The 23,565-nt window shown below is 40.9% G+C and overlaps 1 protein-coding gene and 1 long non-coding RNA gene across 9 annotated transcripts in view; one reads left to right on the top strand and one right to left on the bottom strand.

Annotated features, from left to right (window-relative positions):
• LOC140905128 (uncharacterized) overlaps nt 1-14,507 on the bottom strand; it is a 30,711-nt gene extending 16,204 nt beyond the window's left edge. Inside the window, exons 1-3 of the long non-coding RNA XR_012156762.1 lie at nt 13,663-14,507; nt 12,184-12,428; nt 10,669-10,769 (exon numbers count right to left, since the gene is read on the bottom strand). This is a non-coding gene — a long non-coding RNA (uncharacterized LOC140905128). The remainder of the gene's footprint in view (nt 1-10,668; nt 10,770-12,183; nt 12,429-13,662) is intronic.
• CPSF6 (cleavage and polyadenylation specific factor 6) overlaps nt 1-23,450 on the top strand; it is an 81,813-nt gene extending 58,363 nt beyond the window's left edge. For 7 of the 8 annotated variants that reach the window (XM_073327818.2, XM_073327817.2, XM_073327816.2 and 4 more), the window contains one exon: nt 1,762-4,683. The gene's annotated coding sequence lies outside the window, so the exon portion shown is untranslated. Of the gene's footprint in view, nt 1-1,761; nt 4,684-23,385 lie in introns of those variants that run through there. The other variant, XM_073327815.2, reaches the window with a different exon arrangement.
• Nucleotides 23,451-23,565: the final 115 nt, after the last annotated feature.

Here is a 23,565-nt window from a genome sequence, read left to right as displayed (position 1 = left end):
AGTGTTTTATGTTTCATAATTTGTAATTTAGCTTCAGTATAATCTTGACAGTCTCTTAAAATCTGCATAGAGCCCTAAATAAAAAAGTGGTGATCCGGTACAGGTTCTTTATGAACTCTAGAAAATCTAGCAAACTCTCCCATTGGGCTCAAACTTTTTATGCTAGTATTGTAAATCAAATTTATGCTTTTGGATCTGTTAACTGTCACTGTAGCAGTGCTGTGAAAGATCCACTATTCCTACATAGCATTGTACTGCAAGAGCAGCAAATTCTGACATGCAGTCTCGCAGCTGTCATTTATTTATTTGCTCCTCTGAAACATTGAGATCCCTTGTTTGCATTAATAACTTGGCTTTCAATTGCAAATGTTTGTTTTGCATGCACGTGACACCTTAGTACTATTTTTGCTATTGAAAAATCAAGTTTTAAAAGCAGCTGTGGGGATCTGATCTCTTTTGGAGGAGAGAATCCCCAAAGGAAGTCACTAGTCAATACATTTGTCACTTGATAGCAAAGTTCATGGATTTGAAAAGGTCTTCCAGGCACTAGTTCAAATTTCAGTGATTCTGCTATATGCAGACTGTAGCGTATAGATAATAACTTGTTTTTGTTTTTAAAAATTAAACACTACCAGTCATTGTGGGGGAAGGAAGGACAACTAATTAATTATTATCCATCCAACACAAGTTTGTCTCCTAATTATCTTGAACCATTTTAGTAGTACAAGAATCCTTATGACAGCTGTGCATTGGTGTGTGTTCATGAAATTGCTTCTCTAAATGTCTGGGTTTTTTTAAATGACCGATTAATGTGTTGGGTTCTTTTAAGCAACTTGATTTAAATTCTCATGAAGTTGTTGAATGTGGAAATTGTGACCTACTGATAACGTACAGTTATCTAGTTGTTTTGTAATGGAATTTTAAATGAAGCATCAGTGAATGGAATTATACCATCCAAGTATTATGTGAACGCTACAATTATATTTAAATGGTTGTTCTGGTTCCTTTATTAGATAAATTGATTGCTGAAATAATTTAATCTAACTAGGACATAGGGTGTTTTGTTTTTTGTTTTGTTTTTGTGTGGGGAAACCTGAATTCTCATCTGTATTGTATTTTTTTTTAAACAAAGTGGGTTTTTGTAATTTTGTGACAGTACTTTTTTAAAAAAAAAAATCCGGAGCCCCTATTAATTTTAGTTTCCAAATTTTGTAACATTGGCATCAAGCTGATAAATTGCAGAAAATATTGTGCACTGTTAAATATATTACTAATCTGTAAAACACCCACTTCATTAAACATTTAGTGTAGTATTTAATTGTGAAAGAGCTAGTTTAGAATTGCTGTAAATGGGTGGGTAAAAATGTAAAGAACAAATCTGGTTTTGGCAGCATCATCCAAGTACTTACTGACTCTTGCAGTATGAATACTTCAGAATATGTTCTATATAAATGTTTCCATCATTCACCGAAACAGTAGCTATTTGTTTCTTATGGTTTGGTATTTTAGTTAAATTGCATTTTTTTCACCTTTCTTGTACAACTATTAATATTTATTAAAAATAGATGTTCTAGAACAATTACTGTACACTTTGAGAATTCTCAGCCAAACAAGTAGCTACTGCTTCAATATCTTTTATTTGTGTTAGATTACATTATGGTGAAGTAGGTGCACGACTTGTGTATGTATAGTTAAGCCAACATTTTTCTGTGTATTATGGGGACTAGCAAAATCTACATCACAAATTTTGACACATTACAGCTGAAGGAAGAGGAACACCTTGCAAAGACAAGAAACATTCTTCATGGAAAGATGCTTATCCAGCGGTTTGCTTCTTGTGATTGAACTGAGCCTGTAAGGATTCATGGATAAAATGAACAGGAATAGATCTGAATAAAGCAAATCTGCATACATGGTAACCAGTAGCTATTTTACTTTTTTATGTTGCTTAACTGTTTTATTTGAGGGAAACCTGTGTGATTTAAAACTTCTAGCTTTTGCAACTTTATTACTGGTTATATACATTTGGCAATTATAATGTGCAAGCAATTGGAAAAAAGTCAAGTAAATCCTTGTTTTTATAGTAGTTTGTTCTTGTTAAAAATGTTCATATGATAATGTCTGTATACAGCACCACTTTGATTACAGTAGATGTAGTGTTGTAATAAACTCTTTAATGGGGCTGATGTGTAAAGCTGTTCAAGTTATTTGATGTTTACACCTCAGGGAAAGTCTTGTGTTCAGCAATATTTAAAGATAATGATTCTATGAAAACATTTATACTGTCTTTAAAAAGCATTGCAATAGAGTTTTTGCATATGCATCAACCTGATCTTGCGTTCAGTGACTTAAAAATACTAATGCCACTCTTTCACACTTGATTTTGATATACAAATAGGTGATTACACAAAGGCTTTAATAATTTGCTTTTCTAGCAGTTTTTACATAGATGGCCTGTGAATTTGCTGAAAGGCATGTAAAATTGTAAAAACTGCAGTTTGATTGACATAGTCTGTCATTGTTTTGGGGAGAGGAAATCCTAGGTTGATGATTGTAGTAAACTGAAAACTGTCTCCTACAACATGCAGCTGGACTAAGATGCTACAGTTTACATTAGTTTCATTTAAACTGTTAATGTTGGGAAAATGCTGGCCTTTTTGAAATACAGCTGCAGTTGTTTACGGTTTTGTGTTTGTGTTTGTTTAGGTTTTTCCAACGCCATAGGCAATCTGTACATAGCTGTATATTAGAAAAATGTGACCGATGAAACCAGTCATGATGTTTCCATTTTTTCAGATAATATGGATTCCAGTGGGCTTGGTATTTTCTTAACACTGGGGTTTATCCACATATCTGTGTAAAGGGGGGAAGGTACGCTTGTACATCTCATGTGCACTAGTGGGGAATGCTTTACTGCCTTAACAAAAAGTGAAATAGATTTAGTCATGAGGTTTTGCAAACTTGTCTAAAAACAATTTATTGGAAGTTGGAATTCAAACATTTTAATATCAGAGCTTGAACTAAAGAATTAAAGCAAATTTCAAATGACTAGAATTTGTTCTAAATTTTATGAAGGATATAAATTAGAACAATAGGAAGTGTGTATAACACTGAGCAAATTTACAGTTTGCTTTTCCAGACTGGTGTGGATGTTCATTCTTTAAAATATACTTTGAGTCCCTTTAATAGATTAGTCTGAGAAGTTTTCCACTTCTTCTTATACAGATAGCTTGCAGGGCATGTTTTAATGTTTTAAGCTAAGTTTCAAAACCTCAGTGGCTTCAAAAGGTAATCTTTAAAACAAATCATTGGTTTGTTTTATAACTTAATTTTATGTTAAGTATTAAGATCCTGTTCAGGAAAACACGTGCTTACGTGCTTTATTGAACTGGGGCCTCTATCCTGTGCGACTGCAAAAGCTTTACATAACACTGAGACTCTTAATTTAATTTTTGTCATCTACCATCACCCTAGATTTGCTGCAGCTAGGCTGATACTATTGGACTTGCCCACATGCCTCTGCACGTTTTTATTGCTTAAATTCTGTACCTCAGGTTCTCATGCATGGGATTATTGGTGTTTGTCCAACTACTTGCTTTTGAATTTCAGATGTTTAACCCTGTTTAAAAATGAAAACTGACTTTTAAAACGTTGTATAGTGAACATTGTATCAAACAAGTCACATGACTTTTCCCTGTTTTTGTGAATAGGTGGTGGTTTTAACTAGTTTTGATGTAATTTCTTAGCTTTGTTGACAAACATTGTTTACTGTTACTTGTAATACATTTAAGGAAAGAAATAACCTGCATATACCTATTACATGGGAAATAGCTAATACCGAAGGGGCAGCAGGTAAGTAATGTATCCACATGGCTAGAAAGCTTAAACCCAGAAAAGAAGTATTTTTTAATTTCATGACTAAAATTAAAATAAGCAGGAACCAAGATTTGCTCAATTTAGTTATTTGAAACTGATGAATGATACTGTTACTCTTTCCACATTAGGTATCATTTCTTTCGGTTTCTCATCCTTCTGTAGAGACATCCATTGATAGCAATGGAGATACCAAAATATCCAATATAAGAGTTAAACTTTTAATAGAAATCTGTCTGGCTTGTTGGTAAGGTCCTAATAGATGAGGCCCCTAATTTCTATCTAGTCTCAATATGTATATAGTTTGAGTGGTTAGATAGTGCTCTGATGTGTCTTGTGATTAGATGGATTATCTTTTCATTGTGGGTTTACTTTTGTAAAATCTGTTTTGGTTTAAAGTGAAAAGATCATGTGTATATAAAAATAATCCAAAAACCCTTACAGACACCAAAAAGGAATATGTCCCCTTTTACGTTTCATGTGTGTAATTAGATCTGCAATGGAATTTGTATCATGCGTCAGTTTATTAAGCAGTACTGAAAATGTTCTGTGCTCTCTCAGGAGTTGTCAGTTTGTTAGTTTACCAGCAGGTGATGTTGCACCTGGATGATGCGTTGATTGCTATTGAAGCATTCTTTGGTATCCAATTGTATTTAATCTGCTTCTGTTTGTGAAAGGACAAAATAGTCTGTTAGGAAGTACTTCCTATTTTGTATGTGGGCATTCATAAGTAACGTTTTAAATTAACATCATATGGCTCTTGTCCAAAGGATTAAACAGTTACCTGAAATAATGGATTTTTTTTTTAAAGCAACAAAAATAAGATTATAGTCAGGTTAGCTAAGAAAGTTAGTCTGCTTTCGAAAAAGGTGTTTTTACAGACAGAAAAACAGTGGAATATATTGGGGAAACATGCACCTTTTGTTCTCATTCCCTTTCTGTTCTTTAATGTGCCAACAACCTAAATTCAGATTGTATTACACAAGACAGGCATTTGTCAATTTTTTTTTTAAATTACGTATAATTCGGCTCTCAAATGGCTATTGCATTTGTATGTGTAAGACAAAAGATACATTATTAAATTTAGGCTTTAAGTTGATTATGCGTGGATATTGTGATTTAGTTTCTTTGTTGAGCGTATTGAGGTTTGTAGGTTTTTTTAATGCTGTATTTTTTTTCAATCTCATTATGCTTAGTTGCATACCCAAGTCCTTGTAAATGTTTTCCCTAGCTGCATGTGGTTAATTTAAATGTGTATATTTGTCATTTGTGTTTCTAGTAAAAATACATGGCATTCTTTTTAGAAATACCTTATTTCTTTTTTCCTTTCCTTACTCATATTTCTGTCAATGTACAATGTACTGACTTTTTTTAATGCTATTTTTATTTGTGGAATCTTAGGCCCCTTGCATAAATTTTTTATCACTGTTTTGTGTAAACTAGGTTATGGCCTTAAAACCCTGGCTTTATGCTAGTTAAGGTACACTGTGTCATATAGCATTATTTAAAAAAATGTATGTTTAATATTTCATTTACACTTGAAAGACTTAAGACCCTAAATTCCTTTGCACTGAAATTCAGAAATAAAAACTTCATATTCTCATAGAAGAAAAATAGTGATCAGAATATACAGATTTTCCTGTAGCAGGCAGCATTCCTTATAATACGTGTCTTTTGACTTTGGAAAGAAACAGCATTAATTTTTAGGATGATCAAAATTATTCAGGTAGTAGGTGATATTATATGTCTTTTAGTGTAGTAAAATGATTTTAGCATACAAGGCAAGATTGAATGTGCATTATTCAGAACCTTTAATCTCCTACAATTTAGGGGGTTGTTTTTTACAGTGGGATAACTCCTGGTGAAAAGTTCCATATTAAAGATGCTATAATGTTTACAATATTGATAAAATGCTCTTTTTTTAAAAAAAAATAGGGATGGTCTAAAGGGTCATCTTAGATCCAGATCATTTTAGGCTCTGCTTAGAGGCTGAACGAAAGCTAAGTTTGTTTTTTTATGGAAATATCCATGGTCATATGTTCTCTCAGGATTTTTCCTGTGTCGGATCAGACATGATAAAGGGCCCCTCTAGGTTTTGAACCTTTGAGGCCAGTTGAGATTTGGAGGTTTGAGTCCTTTCTTTACCCCGAGTTATTAAGTGTGGATATTTGTGTTCTGGTGTAGATCCAACTATGTTTTAAAGTTTTTCTATCCATCTTCTGAAACATAACTAGTTTTGTTACAGGTGCTAACCTGAAGGTAGTCAAATTTATAGTTTATCTCATTGAAATAAGGAGAAATTTAATTTGAAATTTCCCAACCAAACATGATGGTAAAATAGAATAATCTTAAATGTATAGAATTCATCATTAATAGAATTGTAATATAACCAATTAATAGAGCTTGTTGACACCACAGCCCCTTGTTTAGTGTATTTTGTGTAAAGAAGATTTTGAACTGTTCATGTTGTTGCCACATGTTATGTTATTAAATATATACATTCCCATGACATCCTATAAAGCTGAGAAAATAAGGGGTATGCATTCTGAATACAAGTGATGTCAAATTCAGTTTGCTTACTATTATTGATGTCTTGAAAAAAAATAGGTAGTGTTTGAAAGGAGAATAAATTCCTTTTTGGGAAATTTACAAAGGGTAACTAGCACTGATGACTCCTTCAGCCTTATATGGTCTTCCTGTACTGTTGTTCTCCCTGATCTCCATTCTACTCAAAGGTGCAATTGTTCAAGACATAATTTTAAAGTGTGACCTTGGAAATTTTTGTATTAATAGAAATGCAGAATTATTACATTGCAAATTGTAAACTGATCTAGTATCTGTATGAATGCCTGACTCAAAAAGGGTTTTTATGAATAGTAACAGCTTCCTAATACCAGCAGGCCAAAGAGTGTCATAAGGTATTGAGTTTCTGGAGTCCTAGATTTCTCAGCAAGGTAAGGTGCATTTCTGAATACATTTTCAATTAAGGCACCTAGGATTCTAAATTAACTTTAAAACTCATTCCTTTTTCATGTTATGCTTAGAATTTTGCATTAATTTTCACTTTTCACTGGTTTTCTTTTTTAATTACCTTTCTTCCAGCCTTTAGAAGACTATTTAGCAATTTGCTGTCCAACCTTTTTGTTGGTCTTAAACTGCAATGCTAGTTTACCTTGTAATGAAGAAATAAAATTCAATTTTATTGAAAAAAAACAAAAACCCTTTGTCATTTTTATTTCGTCTAACATTCTTACAGCATTCTGCATGTCAGATTCTATCCAGCTGAGAGATTCAGACAAATATAAACAGTAATATTGTGTGTGGAAATTGACGAAATTCTTGTCTAGAAATATTTTTATTCCTTGGCCAACAGTTGCCCTTTGAATTTTGTCATCTTATTTTTAAAATAGCAAACACTTTTCTGCTCAACTTTGGAAGAAGAAAAGTGAGAGAAACATTCATTAGCTTAAGTAGGACAATTTGATATTGGTAATTTCTAATACTGGAAAGCACCCATTTTCTCACCATTTAAAAAACCTGTGGTTCACTGCGTTTCAGATGATGAAGAAAGGAGAACTTCAAAGCAAGCTATGCAAATCTTTGTCAGTGTGTTCATTTTCTTCCTTAAATTAGCGTACATTATTCAAAAGCAAAAATTGTGTGTGCCATATACTGTAGTTTTGGAGCAAAAATCTCTGCTACCTGGCATACTCTAAACAAACTAAACCCTGTCCTTTGTAATGCTGAGGATCTGTTTACCAGTTTGTCAACCCAGGAAAGATTGAAAGGGGAAGAATTGATGTTCCCTGTGTATAGTTTTTGCTGTTGGACAGTAAAGCTGTTATTAAAATTGAGATTGAGTCTATTGCTTGCAGTGGTTGCTCTGAAAGTGGTGTTTGACATGGTTCAATTAATATAGCACTCGTAAAGTTGCACTTTGCAGCATTGCCAACTTTCATGATTTTATGTTTAGTCTCATGATACCTGGTTTTTTTCTTAAAACCCCCTCTCCTGCAATCATATGTGAGAATCTCAGCTTTCGTTTAGAAAAAACAAAAATTCCAGCTCTCATGGTTGCAGAGAAAAGGTTAAAAATGTGACCTGAATGTACCCCAAAGGCTCAGAAGGCAAATAAAATGAGCTCCAAGGTTTTTTTTTGTTTTGTTCTGATTGAATGCCTGAGGTTGGCAATACTGTGATGCCATGTACAGGAAAGAAACATTCAGAAACACATGAGTTACTTAACTTTATTCATGCTTACAGCTCCACATAGGTCATAATGAAATGAATGAACATAACTCTTCTGACTGCAGAGGTCCAAGTATAATGGGTCATCTGGTCGCAAAAGCCAAATTGAAACATTCAAGCTAGCTCTGCTAGGAGTAGGCTTGTGCTACTTCTGTCTGATTTATATAAGAGAATCCAATGGGAGGCAAACAGTTCAAGGAGGATGTTTCTCCTCCTAACCTGCATCTAGAGAAACAATTAGTTTAAACCAGAAGTATCAAACATAAGGCCCAGAAGATCTTTTCCTCCCGTCTGCAGCTCCCTCCTCCTCTAAGGCATCCATCCTGCAGGTGCTACACTTCAAAAGGGCCAGAGCCTGGGAAGAGCAAGATTGCACCTGACTGGTCACAGTCAACTGAGCTCTCACCACATCTCAAACAGGAGATTCCTTCCCCACTTGTTGCCACTGTTGAGCTATGCAGCACCAGGCCCAGAAGAGCAATTGCCTCTCACTTCCTCTTGTCTCTTCCTGCTGCTCTAAGCAGCTCAGCCTTGGGGAAGAGAGCTGCTTCCAGTGCTGTGTGAGGGAGGGTCTCTTCACCCCACATTTCCTATCCTCCTGCCCAACAGTTAATTCTCTCCCATTTAAACCAATCCTGTCCCCCAACCCTGCCATCAGTTCTGCCCCTGGTCCCAGCCTTGTCTATGCAGCTTCTGGGGTTCTTCCCTCTCTGGTCTATTTTTGGAGTGGGTAAGGGGGCTGCAGCAGGTCTCTCCCCCTTCTCAGACCAGTGTTGCAGAGGGAGGGGGAAGCAGGGAAAGAACACATCCCTCCCATTGCTCACAAGAGCAGAGGAGGAGGAAGTGGAGCAACTGCCCTGAGTTGCTGGGCTCTTTTTGCTCCCTCCTGCCATGAGCTTGATGTGAGCTCCTGTGGAGATGGAGAGCAGCGCTACGTCTGCAGCTGTCCTGATTTGGCTACTCTTTCCTAGGTAGAAGGCAAGTGGGGAAAGCAGCCAATGAGAGGGGGTTTTCCCTGAGGCAGTACTAAAAATGTGTGCCTCCGCAATGTGGCTGGCTGAGACATTTTATTTCTGGGTCTGTGAAGAAGAGCTGTGTGTGGCTCAAAAGCTTGTCTGTCTCTCACCAATAGAAGTTGGTCCAATAAAAGATGCTACCTCACCCAATTTATTTCTCTAATCTATGGAATCCAACCAAAAGGGTAAATGGCCCTCACCACAGAATAAGTTTTGACACCCCTGGTTTAAACCATGCATATTTAACCATCAGCATTGTCATGCATAGAGTACTGTGGAATGAAGTTCACACAGCAACATTGTGAGCATGAATTGCTGTATAATCACATTTGCAATCAGGAATTGATAGTACTGATTAACAACAAAGGATGAACTGGACAAAGAGAGATTCCAAATAATACTTTAAACAGGGAAGGGAGGAGCCCAGTAGTTTTCTTGGGTCTTTTTTCAATGGTGCGCAGACAGGGCTTTAAGGTTTGGCATGGGACAGAAGGCAGCTGTTGCATGGCTGCTGTAAGATTAAAACTTCAGGCTTGACCCCTATAACTAATGTAGTTCAGAATCTGTTAATTTCACAGTTAAAGGCAGAATAATATCGTCAGCAGCTCTGGATTGCCACCCACTTGGCTTCTGTAACTAAAATGCAGATATTTCTCTGATGCTGCCACATGGTGGAATTACTCAGACTATGAGGTCAGATAGGACCATCTTGATCATTTAGTCTGACTTTCTGCACGTTGCAGGCCACAGAACCTCACCCGCCCACTCATGTAATAGACCCCTAACCTCTGATTGAGTTACTGAAGTCCTCAAATCATGATTTAAAGACTTCAAGTTACAGAGAATCCACCATTTACACTAGTTTAAATCTGCAAGTGACCTATCCCCATGCTGCTGAGGAAGGCAAAAAAAACCCAAAACAAACCCAGGGTCTCTATTAAACTGACCTGGGGCAAAATTCCTTCCCGACCCCAGATATAAACAATCATTTGGACCCTGGGCATGTGGGCAAGACTCACCAGATAGACACCTGGGAAAGAATTCTTTAGTAACTCAGAGCCTTCTCCATCTAGTGTTCCATCAGCGGCCATTGGAGATACTGCTGCTTGCAGTCGCAGATTGGCTATATACCATAGTAGACAGTCTCATCATACCATCTGCTTCATAAATTTATCAAGCTCAGTCTTGAAGCCAGTTAGGTTTTTGCCCCCACTGCTCCCCTTAAAAAGCTGTTCCAGAGGGAATTGAGGGCCTTTCAGGCAAAAGCAGAATTGAGAGAGAGCTTCTTGTTTTCTGATTAATTAAAGCTTTGCTGGACATGAAGAAATTTAACTTTTACATTTCTGTGCTGAATCTCAGAGTTGGAATTATTACTAGGATATCACGGTACCAATTTAACCATACATTCCTTTATTTAATCTAAAGGCTGAATGGTATACAGTTGTGCTAAACATGTCTAAAAGCTCAATTAATAAACAGTTACTATATCCATAAAGTAACAAACATTGATAAGTATTTGATTGCTACTTACAAGAGGATTAGACCCAGGGGTGTTCAAACCCATGTTGGCTGGCTCCAGCTTGGTGAAGCAGGCACTAGTAATGAACTCTTTCAGAGTGTACACTTCTATACCTTTTAACAAAAAAGCATTGTCATTACCAATAGCTAAGAATCAGTTTGGGGAAGTTTAAGGCTGGACCCTTTTCTTCGGCCTGGAGTAGACAAGATTTACAACTAGGCTCCCTTTCTGCAAGGCTTTTTCTCTTATCTTCCAAGTCCAGTTTTTACAATTAAGCCACATTCTACAACAGGGGTGGGCAAACCCACATCTGGGTATGGAAATTGTGTGGCAGGCCATGAATGCTCAAGAAATTGGGGGTTGGGGTTCAGGAGGGGGTGAGGGCTCTGGCTTGGGTTATAGGCTCTGGGGTGGGGTTGGGGTGCAGGAGGGTGCTCTGGGCTGGGACCTAAGGGTTTGAGGGTAGGAGGGGGGATTAGGGCTGGGGCAGGGGATAGGGGTGCATGAGGAGGGTCAGGGCTGCAGGCTCCAGGCAGCGCTTACCTTAAGCAGCTCCCAGAAGCAGCGGCATGTTCCTCCTCCAGCTCCTATGCAGTGGCTCTGCGTACTGTCCTGTCTGCAGGTGCCGCCCCTGCGGCTCCCATTGGCCACGGTTCCAGGCTGATGGGAGCTGCGGGGGTGGCACTTGGGACAGGGTGCAGAGGCCCCTGGTTGCCCCTACGCATAGGAGCCAGAAGGGGGACATGCCATTGCTTCTGGGAGCCACATGGCGCCACGGCATGTACAGAGCAGGGGCAAGACCCCGCTCCTGAGCTGGAGTGCTGGAGCAGGGCAAGCCCTGGACCCTGCTTCCCAGCAGGAGCTTGAGGGCTCGATTAAAACATATGAAGGGCCGGATGCAGCCTCCCCGGGCCGCAGTTTGCCCACCCCGTTCTACAAGGCCTTCCCACAACTGCTAACAGAATGTTCACTTCACACAAACGGCAAGGTGTATTTTTTTTTAACCCACGTTGTTTAACCCTTTATGTACCTATCTAAGCCTTTATTCACTTTTCTAGAAAAAAAGGGGACTCGGTGCAGAAAAGGAGGGCTTCAAGAGGGATGATGGGACCCTACTTCCTTTGAAAGTGAGAACACTCCCTTACCCTGCTTTAGTAGTTCTTTTAGCAGCAATGGCTGTTGGAAGCTGGCTACTTTTGAAGACAGGATGCTGGAATAGATGAACCATTTACCAATATAGCAATTTATATGCTCTTGTGGAGATGACCTGTCACTCTGTTTTCTAACACAAATATAGAGTAGTGGCCCCCCACAAAACCTCTGGCAGCCTGTTTGCAGAGGCAAAATCATCTCTCCTCCTCCTGATGACCTCTGTCAGCTTCAGTGAAACCACTTTGAACTCCCTCTTCCAGAGCAGCTCTCCTCCTGCCTCACTTGTCACTGGAAGAGCAGTGCAGGGAAGTCAGAGGGAGCTTCAAAACCCACTAAATAGAAGCAGGCCCTAGATTTTATCAGAAGTTCCCTTACCTGCACCCTTTGATGCATGTGAGGCTTAATTTTTTTCTAGGTGGTGTCCCTCAGGCTCCCAGCTGTTCCGTGGAGGTGGGGAGGAGGGGGAAAGAGTACTTGTGTTCCTCTGTCCACCTTCCCACAGAGCCTCTCAGGGCTGTTGCTATCAGAAGGGAACACGTGGTGTTTGAAGCAGTATTGCAGTTTGGCCTTATCCACCCCACAGGACGCAGGGAAAATGTGCAGAGGGCCAAGGCCTCGGCCTGCAAAAGGGAAGAAAAAAAGTGGAAAATTAATCAAGGACCCTCAAATTGGATTGATCTCTGGTTGAAATGATTTAAAAGGATGAGTGCATGGACACTCATCAGGAGCCCTGCTCTGACAAAATGAATCCAGCCGTTTGTAGAGCGCACAACTCATGTGGGGTCTGTACAAAGCTGACAATTCAGTTTGTTTCTTGCAGGGTAAATGAAGATGTGGTTTCTGGCAGACCACTGGAAATGTTTTAATCAAGATTAAATGTTTGGTTTGTTTTTTTTAGAGAGATGCTTTAGCACAAGAACAATTATTGGGCTTGATGCAGGACTTATATAAGAAAGTCCAATGGCCTGTGTTATGCAAGAAGGCACACTGGACTATCACAATGGTCCCCTTTTGGCCTTTCATAGATGATTTTTTTTTTTTTAATCAGCTTGGCTTTGCAAATACCTTTCTCTTAATAGTCTATCCAAACTTTGGTATTAATAAAGTAGGTGGGTCTTACATTTTCTAAGGCATGATAAATTGTTTATTTTATTTCTCACATATATTTTGGCTACATAGAAGTTACCTGAAAACATAGCTAGGGAATTGGTGATTTTTTATTTTTATATTTATTTATTTATTTTAGAAATAGTGTTCTGTGCTGTACAAGAATCAGCTACTGGGACAGTCTGCCAAGGAGTAGTAACAGTGTGGGAAACAGACACAGAACAATAAGCACTGGGGGAAGATAATTTTGTCAGACACTTGGACAGCTTGGAGGGATGGTTTTGGTGATAAAGGTATCAGAATGGCAACAGAGGGTTGGTAAGAGTGCCTGAGGTGGGAGATCAGGTTGGGAACAAGTTTTAACTGTCGGGATGGAAAGGAAAAGTCAGATGTCCAAAATGGGGAGAAGTATCATGATTTAATGACAGCCTGGAGCGGTAGTGAGGAGTTGTCAGAGAAGGTACAGAATGTAAACCTGAGAGATGAGGAGGATGGTTGAAGGAGGAAGAGTGGAGGGCTGAGGAGGAAAGAATAGAGTTCTCTTTCGATCAGGTTGAGTTGCAGCAGATACTGAGCCATAAAAATCCCCCCTACCACCTCCTTATACACAGCCTGGTATGTGCCCGATTAGAAAAACAGCTCCATTAAGCAGGTGTTAATCCGGGTGCGTTTATATTGGTGCAGCAAAGGTTGAGCAGACCCAGACCTCCAGAATCTGTCCAAAGACATTTTTCCCAATATACTTACAGAAGCTTTCTGCTGCTGTTGGAGTAAAGCTAAAGAGTAGTTGCAGATGGTTTCCAAATGTAGTTCTTCCCTTCACCCATTGATGGGAACTTGCTGCCGTTTTATTTGCTGGTTCTGTTCATCACTGCTGAATAAGTCACAGGAAAACACTACATTCCTTACTGCTTCCCTTCAGACTGCATTCATTGCACGTCTTGCACTTCTGCATCTGTTCAAAGGGACACTCCAGTTGGGGAAACTTGGAAGAGAGAAGCTCCCCATCAGGAGGGTTTGTCTACTTTACAGAGAGTGACCCATTGTGAATGATGGATGTTAACAGTGGGTGTAGCTGAACCTATGCTGAGGACTATTCAGCAGCAACTGTACACAAGGTCAAACCACGTGAAGCACCAGTTCCAAAAACTTTGTTCAGCAGTAGTTCTGCCACGCTAAGCACCAGGTCACTTTTGTAACAAAGATAATCCCCTAATAATATTCAGAACAAAAAAAATGCAGTCCAAATATTCCCCTACTTTCTGACTATTTTAAAATAACAGCCTCCTGCTGCCATCTAGTGGCTAAAATAGTTTGCTTTTAAAGAACAATAAATAGCTCTGCACCACAATGATACTTGCTTTTATAGAATTAAGATCACTGAGTTGCAGAGGGGGAGCACTGAACTTGTGCCCACTTTTCCTCTCATGCACTCCCCTTATTTTTCTTGGGGGTTTTATTACATAGAAAGGAGACCTATATGATTTTTTTTAAACCGGCATTTTTGCAATTAAATTCAAGTCTTTTCTGCTTTAAAAGCCATTATATTGATGAGACGAGTGAAAATGTGGCTTCAGAAGAGACAAAGTTGAGCACCGAGAGGGAAGGGATTTTTAATTGGACTTTTTGAAATTGTTAACACCTGTCAGACTTTAGTCAGTGTTTTGGAGAAATGTTGTCAGTGTTACACATTTGACACTCATCTGTAAAGTCCCAAGAGCTACTCCAGCAAAAACCAGGCTTGGACCTGTTCTATACTTAAAAATTAGGTTGACATAGCTACCATGCTCAGAGGTGTGAGAAATTGACTGCCCTGAGCGCTGTAGTTAAGCCGACTTAGATACCGCTAGGTCGACAAAAGAATTCTTCCATTGACCTAGCTACTGTGACTTGGGGATGTGGATTACCACAGCAATGGAACAATCCCATTTCTCATTGTAGGGAGCACCTACTCTAAGGCTCTACAGTGGCATAGCTGCAGTGCTTTAACTGTAACTACTGCTGTAGTGGAGGCATGGCCTTGGTACTCCTGATCTATCCCAGTTTTAAGAAGTCAACCTGACCGTCACCTCCTCTTCTCTCTCCTTCCCACTCACCTTCGAAAACCCAAAACAAGAGTAAAACCTTTTCATGCCTTTATAAAGCATACAAAGTTCTTATTTCTTAGCCTACCTTGTAAAAAGCAGCTGTCACCTTTTGAGCACTAGGTTCATTCAGGTTTATCTGCATAATGTTTCAGAGTATGTTTATAGTATCTTTCATGCTGAAATGATGTGCAAACTAGATACAAACAAGCATCACTTTGCCCCTGAATTATGCTTTCCAAGGTACAGAACTGCATAGACAGCAGGAAATGAAGTTTTTAGCTAAGGCTACTGTGGCAAACACTTTTACAGAAGATGACATGGGATCGGTAGACGTGTGTAGAGGAGACAGTTTGAAAGAGTTGGCCCTCTAGGGATACATACTTGAGGTTTGAGAGTCTATATGTTTCAAACCTGGTGCTTAGAACACTGAGGCATCCCCTTTTTTGGTTTACCATCTGCTCACTAGTGACAGAAACAGAACTAGCCACCATCACCTTTTACAAATTTCAGATTGTGCTTCACTGAAATGTGTGGCTTTACCTGGATGTGTTACAGCTCTTCACCCTGCAGAAAGGGGGATAAAACAGGGACCATTTATGGGTCAAGCTGTACAAGTCTCAGACTCCCACCTCAAAAGGCTAATTGGTGCCTGTACGTGATTAAAACTGCAGTCTCACCTTTGTGAATTGGTCTTCCTGGAATCTTTACAACACAGGAGTTGACAGCTACCTCTACAGTACATGCTTTTGAAACGAATGGGTAACAGAAAAGGGTGATCAAGACAAAACAGCCAACTTAGTGTCTTAGAATAAACTTTTGGAAATAACATGTGAACTAATGTTTTTAAAAGTGCTTGGAAGTGCTTATTCTTGCATGAAAGAATGTCTTATTACTGGCATTAAAATAAATGGAATCTCCCATCTACACCAATTTTCTCTATGAACAAAGTTCTGTCTTCTCCTTCTGGAGCTGGAAGCATTGCTTCCATGGATTGGCAGTAATTGTACTGTATTTTGGAGACCAGAGAAAATCATATTGTGTATGACTGATCCCCAATATGAACCCCTACTTTTTAACTACTGGCCCCATTTAATGAAGTTACTTGAAAAACTAATTATGCTTTTTATTCCAAATGAATCTGGAAATAAAACTTAATTACAGCCAGGTTGTTGTTTTAATTCAGCATTTATGGTCATAATATTAACAAGTTTGGCTTAGTATTTGTGAGCAGCTCTGATACCTCATTGAAGAGCCAGGCAAGGCTTAGTTAAAATCGCTTTATTTAAAGAGAGACCATTGGCATGGCACCAAAACAAAAAGCCCTCCCATCCCTAAGTAATAATCTGCTGAAGTGTATCACAGCCTATCAGAAAAGCTGGCAGCCTGAAGTTCAGTACCGGAGCCATACTTGTGGTATCTCTAACTGTGCATAAGCCTTGCTTTGAGAGGGCTCTGCACCTGTTCCGATTGGTTCTCTTTCTGTGGCCCTGATCCTGCAGTGAGCTATGCTGGGGTCTACCCACATGGAGCTCATCATGCAAGACCAACATCTGGGAAATTATTCATAATCCCCCACACACAAATGAATTAAAATCTTCCTCCTTTATTTAAGAAAAACCAACTCCAATTACCTCTCATTAAGCAAGTACACTTAAGTTAATGTAAAAATAATTCTGAAACCCACTGTCTTCAGTTTTCCTATTTATAAGCGAAGATACAACAAAATGATAGACCAACTCCTGAACGTCAGAACCCAACAAGTGTAGGGTTAGGGTTGATATTGCCTTCTTAGGTGTAGAACTTTTCAGCCTCTGTCTGCATCTCTGTTACAGGGAGCTCCTAAACACAAGGAGGACTGCCAGAGCAAGAAACTATTGTTCTAGCTCTTAAGGGTAATGCTATGACACAAACAAGCATTCAGTCAAACAACACGATGCAGTAGCTTTTAATAATCAATCTGTAGTTCACCATCCCTCTCTGGATTGTATCATCCTAGTGCATGACTGACCTCTTAATATTTACTTTTCCCTAGAAATAAGTCTTTCATATTCAAAATTCCCTTTAAGAGTACAGAGCTTTAAAATTATCCTTCTTTCGCCACTACAGTCCCTGTCTCAGGGTAGGAGTTGTGTGTTTCATGATTACGCTGGGTCACAGCAAACAAAGAGCGTACTGGACAACAAATGAACAGAGCCACCCACACGTTCCTACTTGTACACCGAACAGACTAGCCTTGTCCAGGAGAATTGCCCATTGTGATGCCTAGTATCAGTAACTGAGCAGCTGAATTGCTGCTGAACATGGTTTAACTGCACTGTATAACGGAGACCTGTGTGCTTCTTGTTCCATGTATCTCTACTGCTCTCCCCGGGAGTCATTGGGCATATTATTTACACTATGCCTTTAAATCAAACACAAAATACCAAGCCACTTGCCAGTTTGTACCTGTGACAAAGTTCTTCCTCTGCATTGGTGGGTCCTGCGCTTTTTGGCAGGTTTGCTCACCTCAGATGTTCACGGCAGCCCTCAGTTTGGCTGCTTCTGCTACAGGCTCAAACCTGCTGTTCACTCAGCTAACCTCATCACCGGCCAGTATGGGGGAAATGGAGAACAATCTCCACAGTCTCTGTTGTCCAACCTAGTGGGTCGGGGACAGGCCAGATCCCTTTCCAAATTAGACCTTCCCTTCTGGTGTTGCTCACAGACCTGGTCAACCACTCTTGTGTCGATCAGGAGTTGGGGGCATGGGGAGAACCCTGGCCCGCCCTCTACACCGGGTTCCAGCCCAGGGCCCTGTGGATAGCAGCTGTCTACATCTTCTGTATCAGCTGCGTGACAGCTACAACTCCAACTCCCTGGGCTACTTCCCCCTGGCCTCCCCCCAGCACCTTCTTTATCCTCACCGCAGGATCTTCCTCCTGAGGCCTGATCATGCTTGTAATCCTCAATCCTCCAGCAGCACGCCTTCTTATTCCTTGCATTATGCCCCACCTAACTGATGGGAGGTCCTTTTTAAACCAGGTGTCCTACTTAGTCTGCCTGCCATAATTGATTCTAGCAGGTGCCTGATTGCTCTAGTGCAGCCCCTGCTTGGTCACTCAGGGATCAGAAAACTATTCATCCGGTGGCCAGTATATCTGCCTTCGACCAGACTCCTGACCCCACTGGTCTGGGTCTGTCACAGTACCTCATATTTGCTTTATACACAGAAAGGCCTACTGGATCATTAAAATCAAGCCTGGGGGGCTGAGGGCCTTGGTTTTTTACAAGTAAATGTAGATGGATGATTTCACTCAAACTATTTGCAGATCTTAGAGTTTTTCTAAATCAGCTGCTAGGGGCTGGAGAGTGCCTAACTGCTGTACAAGGGTGGGAGATCATGTGCAGCAGCCCAAAAGGGGCTCAAGTCCATTGGCCTGTTTTCTCCTGCCCTTCCCCCTGCCTGCTGATAAACTAATCTGCCCAGCTGCAGCAAGAGTATGCTAATCCTGCCTGTGGAGTGGGGCATATATTCCCCCTCCATGCCAGGGAGGCCAATAGGATTGCCAACTTTGGTTGGATGAATTCCTGGAGGTTTCATCACGATTTTGTCTTTAATTCAAGTTTAATCTTTAATTCCTGGAGACTCTAGGACTTTCCTGGAGGGCTGGCAACCCGAGAGGCCCAAGCACCACCTGCTATTCTCCCTGATGCAGTGCTGCTCTGTCCCACCTCCCACCATGGAGCTGTGCATATGAGACACAGTCTGGTCCGTAGCGGTTACAGAATCACATCCTGCTGCAACGTGCACCGGCCAGCAGCACTTTTCAGTCTCATTGTGCAGAAGTTCCGTTTAATTAAGGCCTTGTTTCTCTACAGAGTCCTTTTTTTCCTCTCTCTTTTCATCAGCCCAATGCTAGTATCTCCATCAGTTCCTGACACTTATTGCTGAGCGGTCTGTCATTTTTCATGTGATCTTGCCATTTTTAATCCCAGTCCGCACTGAACAAGGTGTGGTTCAAATACTACATTTCAGTAGCTTTTACGAGGAGCTTTCATGCTGGCGGTAGCATTCAAACCTACCAATACATCCATTTCATGCATTGTATCTCTTAATTATCAAAGTTTTTTGAGTAGTTTAAAAAAAAAAATTGAGTCTCTCTCACCAATCTTCTCCCGATGCCCTCATCCCACAGCAATGCGATAATACGGCTGTGACCTGGCTTTTCTGTCTAAGGTAGCGTGCTGATGGTAGAAGGGGAGGAACGTGATCACTTTACTGTGGGGCCAAAGGAGAAGCTGAGCTTCCCTGAACTGCATAGAACCAAAGAATCTCAGGGTTGGAAGGGACCTCAGGAGGTCATCTAGTCCAACCCCCTGCTCAAAGCAGGACCAATCCCCAACTAAATCATCCCAGCCAGGGCATTTTCAAGCCGGGCCTTAAAAACCTCTAAGGAAGGAGATTCCACCGCCTCCCTAGGTAACCCATTCCAGTGCTTCACCACCCTCCTAGTGAAATAGTGTTTCCTAATATCCAACCTAGACCTCCCTCACTGCAACTTGAGACCATTGCTCCTCGTTCTGTCACCTGCCACCACTGAATTTAATACTTATTTTGCAAAGGTTTGGAGAAATGACTGTTCCGTGCACTGAAGCATGCGTGAACCCCCCTTCGCTCACAGCTGAGCATGAGGAACTAGAAGGAGAAGTGGTGCACTTTTTAACCGAAGTCTTAAATAGCCAGGCCATGCACAGGCAATTGTGGGGAGAAATTCTCCCCTCTCTGCTACTCAGTGGCAGTTACTGCAGCTCAATGGCTGGAAGAGCCTCCCCGCCTTTATATTCTCCTTGTCCCTGTTGTGGGGAGGATCCTGTGATGCACATCAGTGGATGCTGTGGTCCTATCCCTGCAGAGCAGGGCTTTGCGCTGGGCATGAAGTGCACCTCTCAAATCCTCTTCCTTCCCATGCAGTTGAACTGCATCAGTTCTGCTGCCGGAGGATCCCTCCATTGCCAGAGAAGCTGGGATTGTCCCGGAGTCTGCAAAACAGGGTCTATGGACAAACCTGCTGTAATGCACCACCTTGACCCCATGGTTCAAGGATAGTCTGTGGATCCGGGGTGGCTGAGGAATTTACCTACCACTCAGCTTATGCAACAGATTTTATCTGCTACTGTGGTTATTCTGAAATTGCACATGCACATTAAGCCATTCTAGTGAATGCTGCTGCAGTTCCCCCTGGGGCTGACCGGCCTCCACAAAGCTGACCAAACTGGGTTAGCTCCCATAGAGATGCTTAATGGTGTGACAGCTGGTTCATGTGGCCATTGTGAGATGAATTGATCTTTCTCACATCCTTCTTTTAGTCAATAAATGAGATCACCCGGTAGCTGAGTGGCAACATTTTTGGCACGAAGCAACAGGGAGGTGGGGTGAGCATGATGTTATTTAGACTAGGCAAGCCAGAGCAAAGAGCAGTAACTTCACAGTAAATGCTCTGTGCGGCAGACTCCGGTATCAGTGAAAATAATAGGGGGGAATGGAACCACAGCTGCAGCAGCATGTTGGTGTGATGCTGCTGCTCCTGTTGGGCCATCAGAGCAATAGCCTTACTTGCACTAATGCAGCTTTTGTCCTGGAGCATGGCGTAGTGTCCACCTGTAGTCTTTTCACGGGTACTAATGTTTGGCTGCCACTCCTCATCGGTGTGCGCCGGTCTATCATGATTCCCATGGGGGAGGGAGGAGCTTGTTTATGTGTAGATGAATTAACGTGTCAGAAGAATCCTTCTTTCCCAGTCTGAAAGAAAGCAGCATCTTTTACGTGCACCACCAGCCCCACCTTCTGGTTCGGAGAGCCTCCCAGATGCTTGGTCTTCCTATTATGTTTGGTAAATTACACCTATGTCTGTGGGCAGCCACATTCTGAGGTTTGGATGTGGAATGGCCACGCTGGAAGGGAGCCAATATTGAGGAATTTATCCTGTAGCCCCCTAGGCCAAGCCTTCTGGCTATGGTCCTTTGGTGATAGTGCTCAGACAGAGGCACATTCTTCTTTTGGGAATGCAGAATTGTCCTTGCTGCTCTTCACTTTCTTCATGTTATGAGGACTGTTTCTCATGCCACATCTGATCAAGAGAAACCTTTTCAGGAGGTCGTCTCTCTCTCCCCTCTCCCCCCCCCAGGGGACACCGTGATCAGTGTGAGTCACCAATAGTAGTAGAAGTAGTATGAAAATTCTACAGAGCAGTAGCCTCAGGGCCATACGGAGAGTGACTATGCCTATAATATGAGGCTTCTTTAGACTCTCAACTGCTGGGGAGGAAAAAGCTGCTCCCAGGCCATGAAATTACAGTCTAGAATCTCAAAACATGGGAGACTAATAGGCACTAATTATTTTCTGACTATTTCAGAGAGAGAGAGAAATGAAATGCACTCTCCTTCCAGAGAAATGTGAATTGAAATGGCTCTGATCAAAGGGTAGCTGAAGAAATACCATCTAACTATTGCCAAACAATCCACTTAAGGAAAAGAAAAAGTGCCTTGAAATGTTTGTTGCTAGCAAACACTTCAAGAAATTCACATGCTCAACTTTGACATTAACACGTTTCATGTATACAGAAGCTTCAGTTTAGCTTGAAAAAAAGATGTTTCGGGTATTATTAATTTTTGAGTTCAATATTTGGTACAACTCTACAGAAAACTCAAGGTGACAGGTGGAGATTAGTCTGTTTTCTCAGGGGTCATTTATGCTTTTTTGTCTGCTTGGCTATAACCATATTTATTATTTCTAATCCACACCTTGCTGCAGAACCATGCGTCAAAATCCTGACCTTTCAGAAAACAACCAAGAAAAGCAACCAAAAAAAAACTAACAATCACCCCCTTTCCAGCTTTCACGGCAGTAAAAATACCTTAAAAGTATGCACAGTGGGAATCAATTCAGTGGTGCCTTCCGGAATCTGCACACAACCAGAAACAGTAGCTCAGAGGGGTGTGAACAGCGGCATTGTTCTTAATATTACGTTAATTCTGAAGCCTTAAGATGACGTTTGAAGCATTAACATTGTAAATTATTTTAATGAGGATCATTTTAATAGAAACCTCCAGCCTATTTCCTTACCCCACGTTTCCAACGTGTTACTGCCCAAGCTGCAAAAAGCACCCAGCTGCCTATCCCTCCAGTTTTCTCCTGCCCGAAGCTCCTGTTTCCCTCTTGATAACTTCTACAATGCAGTTGTGATGAGCAGGAGGGGATCTGCAGGGGCTTGTGGGAGCCCTTTGTTAAAAGCAGGTGGCTTTGCAGGTCCAGGAGGGAGAATTTTGGCTTTTGTTTAAAATAAAAAGTGAGTCTTTAGGCCTTCTAATTGCACAAATAACCTGGAGACTATAAATTGATGTACAGTAATTGCTAGGGTAGAAAGGAATAAACAGCTTGGTTCATCTCTAAAGATCCTCTCCTGTCCCCCATACACACACTGTACTGACGTAAAATGAATAAATAAAGTATAAGTGGGTGGATGGATGGGGTGTACCTGAATAGTCATCTTACTAATTCTTCCCAAAATCCTTACATCATGCCTGCTGGTGTGCTCATAATGAAGATAACTCAGTGACCCGAGAGGGCATTTATTTCACTGGTCCTCCAGAATGATACAGCTGCTTGTTAAAATGTTTAGCCCCCTTTGAAGCTAGGAGCCAGCCAGCTGATTGATGATGCTCACTCAGGAAGCTCCTGCACCTGAAGTTGGGTGACATTTTTCAGCCAAAACTTTTTTCAGGGAAAAATGCGGATTCAGTGACACCAAAGTGTTTTGCGAATTCGTGTGGATTTCACCAAATTGTTCATTTTGAATAAAAACAAACAAAAAATCGAAAAGACTCTTAAATGTTTCATTTTTGTTTCAAAAATTCCTTTAATTTTAGCTAAAAAATTCAAGAACATTTTAAAAGAGTTAAAATCAAAACAAAACATTTTGTTTGGTCAGAAATGAATTTTGTTTTACTTTTTCATTTGCTGGAAATTTTCATTTTCTTTCTGACCCAAAACCAACTTTTTTTTCCATTTTTCAAAATTGGCAACAAACCAAAAAATCCATTCTTTATCCTGTGCTAGCCACACCCAAATGCCTGGTGTGAGCGCTGTTCAGGGGAATTCCCCCCCTGCATCCTCTAGCATTTTGCTAAGTCCTCGCATCCCACAATCCTTGCTGGCCACTGTGCTAGGGTGGGAGGTAAACTGGTACACCAGAGTAGTGCAGCTGCACAGCATGGGCGTCTAGAAACCCTCCCCTTTCCCTCTAACGCCTGAATAGGAAGAGCTGGTATGGGAAGGGCTTGGAGCCCTACTCCCCTCCATCACCACACAAAGAACATCCACTCTCTAATCTGACTCCCATCACAGGCAGGAGATACCCCCTTCCTGACCCCAAACAGCCACCGGAGACCCACTCCCACACCTCCCCCTCATGTCAGAGAAGAGCCATCTACTTTTAAGAAACAAAGGGGACTCAATTCCCAACCAACCATCAACACAGAAGGGACAACTCCCAGGCTGCAGGACATCACCCCTACCTACCAGAAT

This window comes from Lepidochelys kempii, chromosome 1 (assembly GCF_965140285.1).
Source record: "Lepidochelys kempii isolate rLepKem1 chromosome 1, rLepKem1.hap1, whole genome shotgun sequence".
In the NCBI taxonomy this organism is placed as follows: domain Eukaryota; kingdom Metazoa; phylum Chordata; order Testudines; family Cheloniidae; genus Lepidochelys; species Lepidochelys kempii.
Note: the sequence above shows the minus strand (reverse complement) of the source record. Positions and strands in the feature narration are given on the sequence as shown.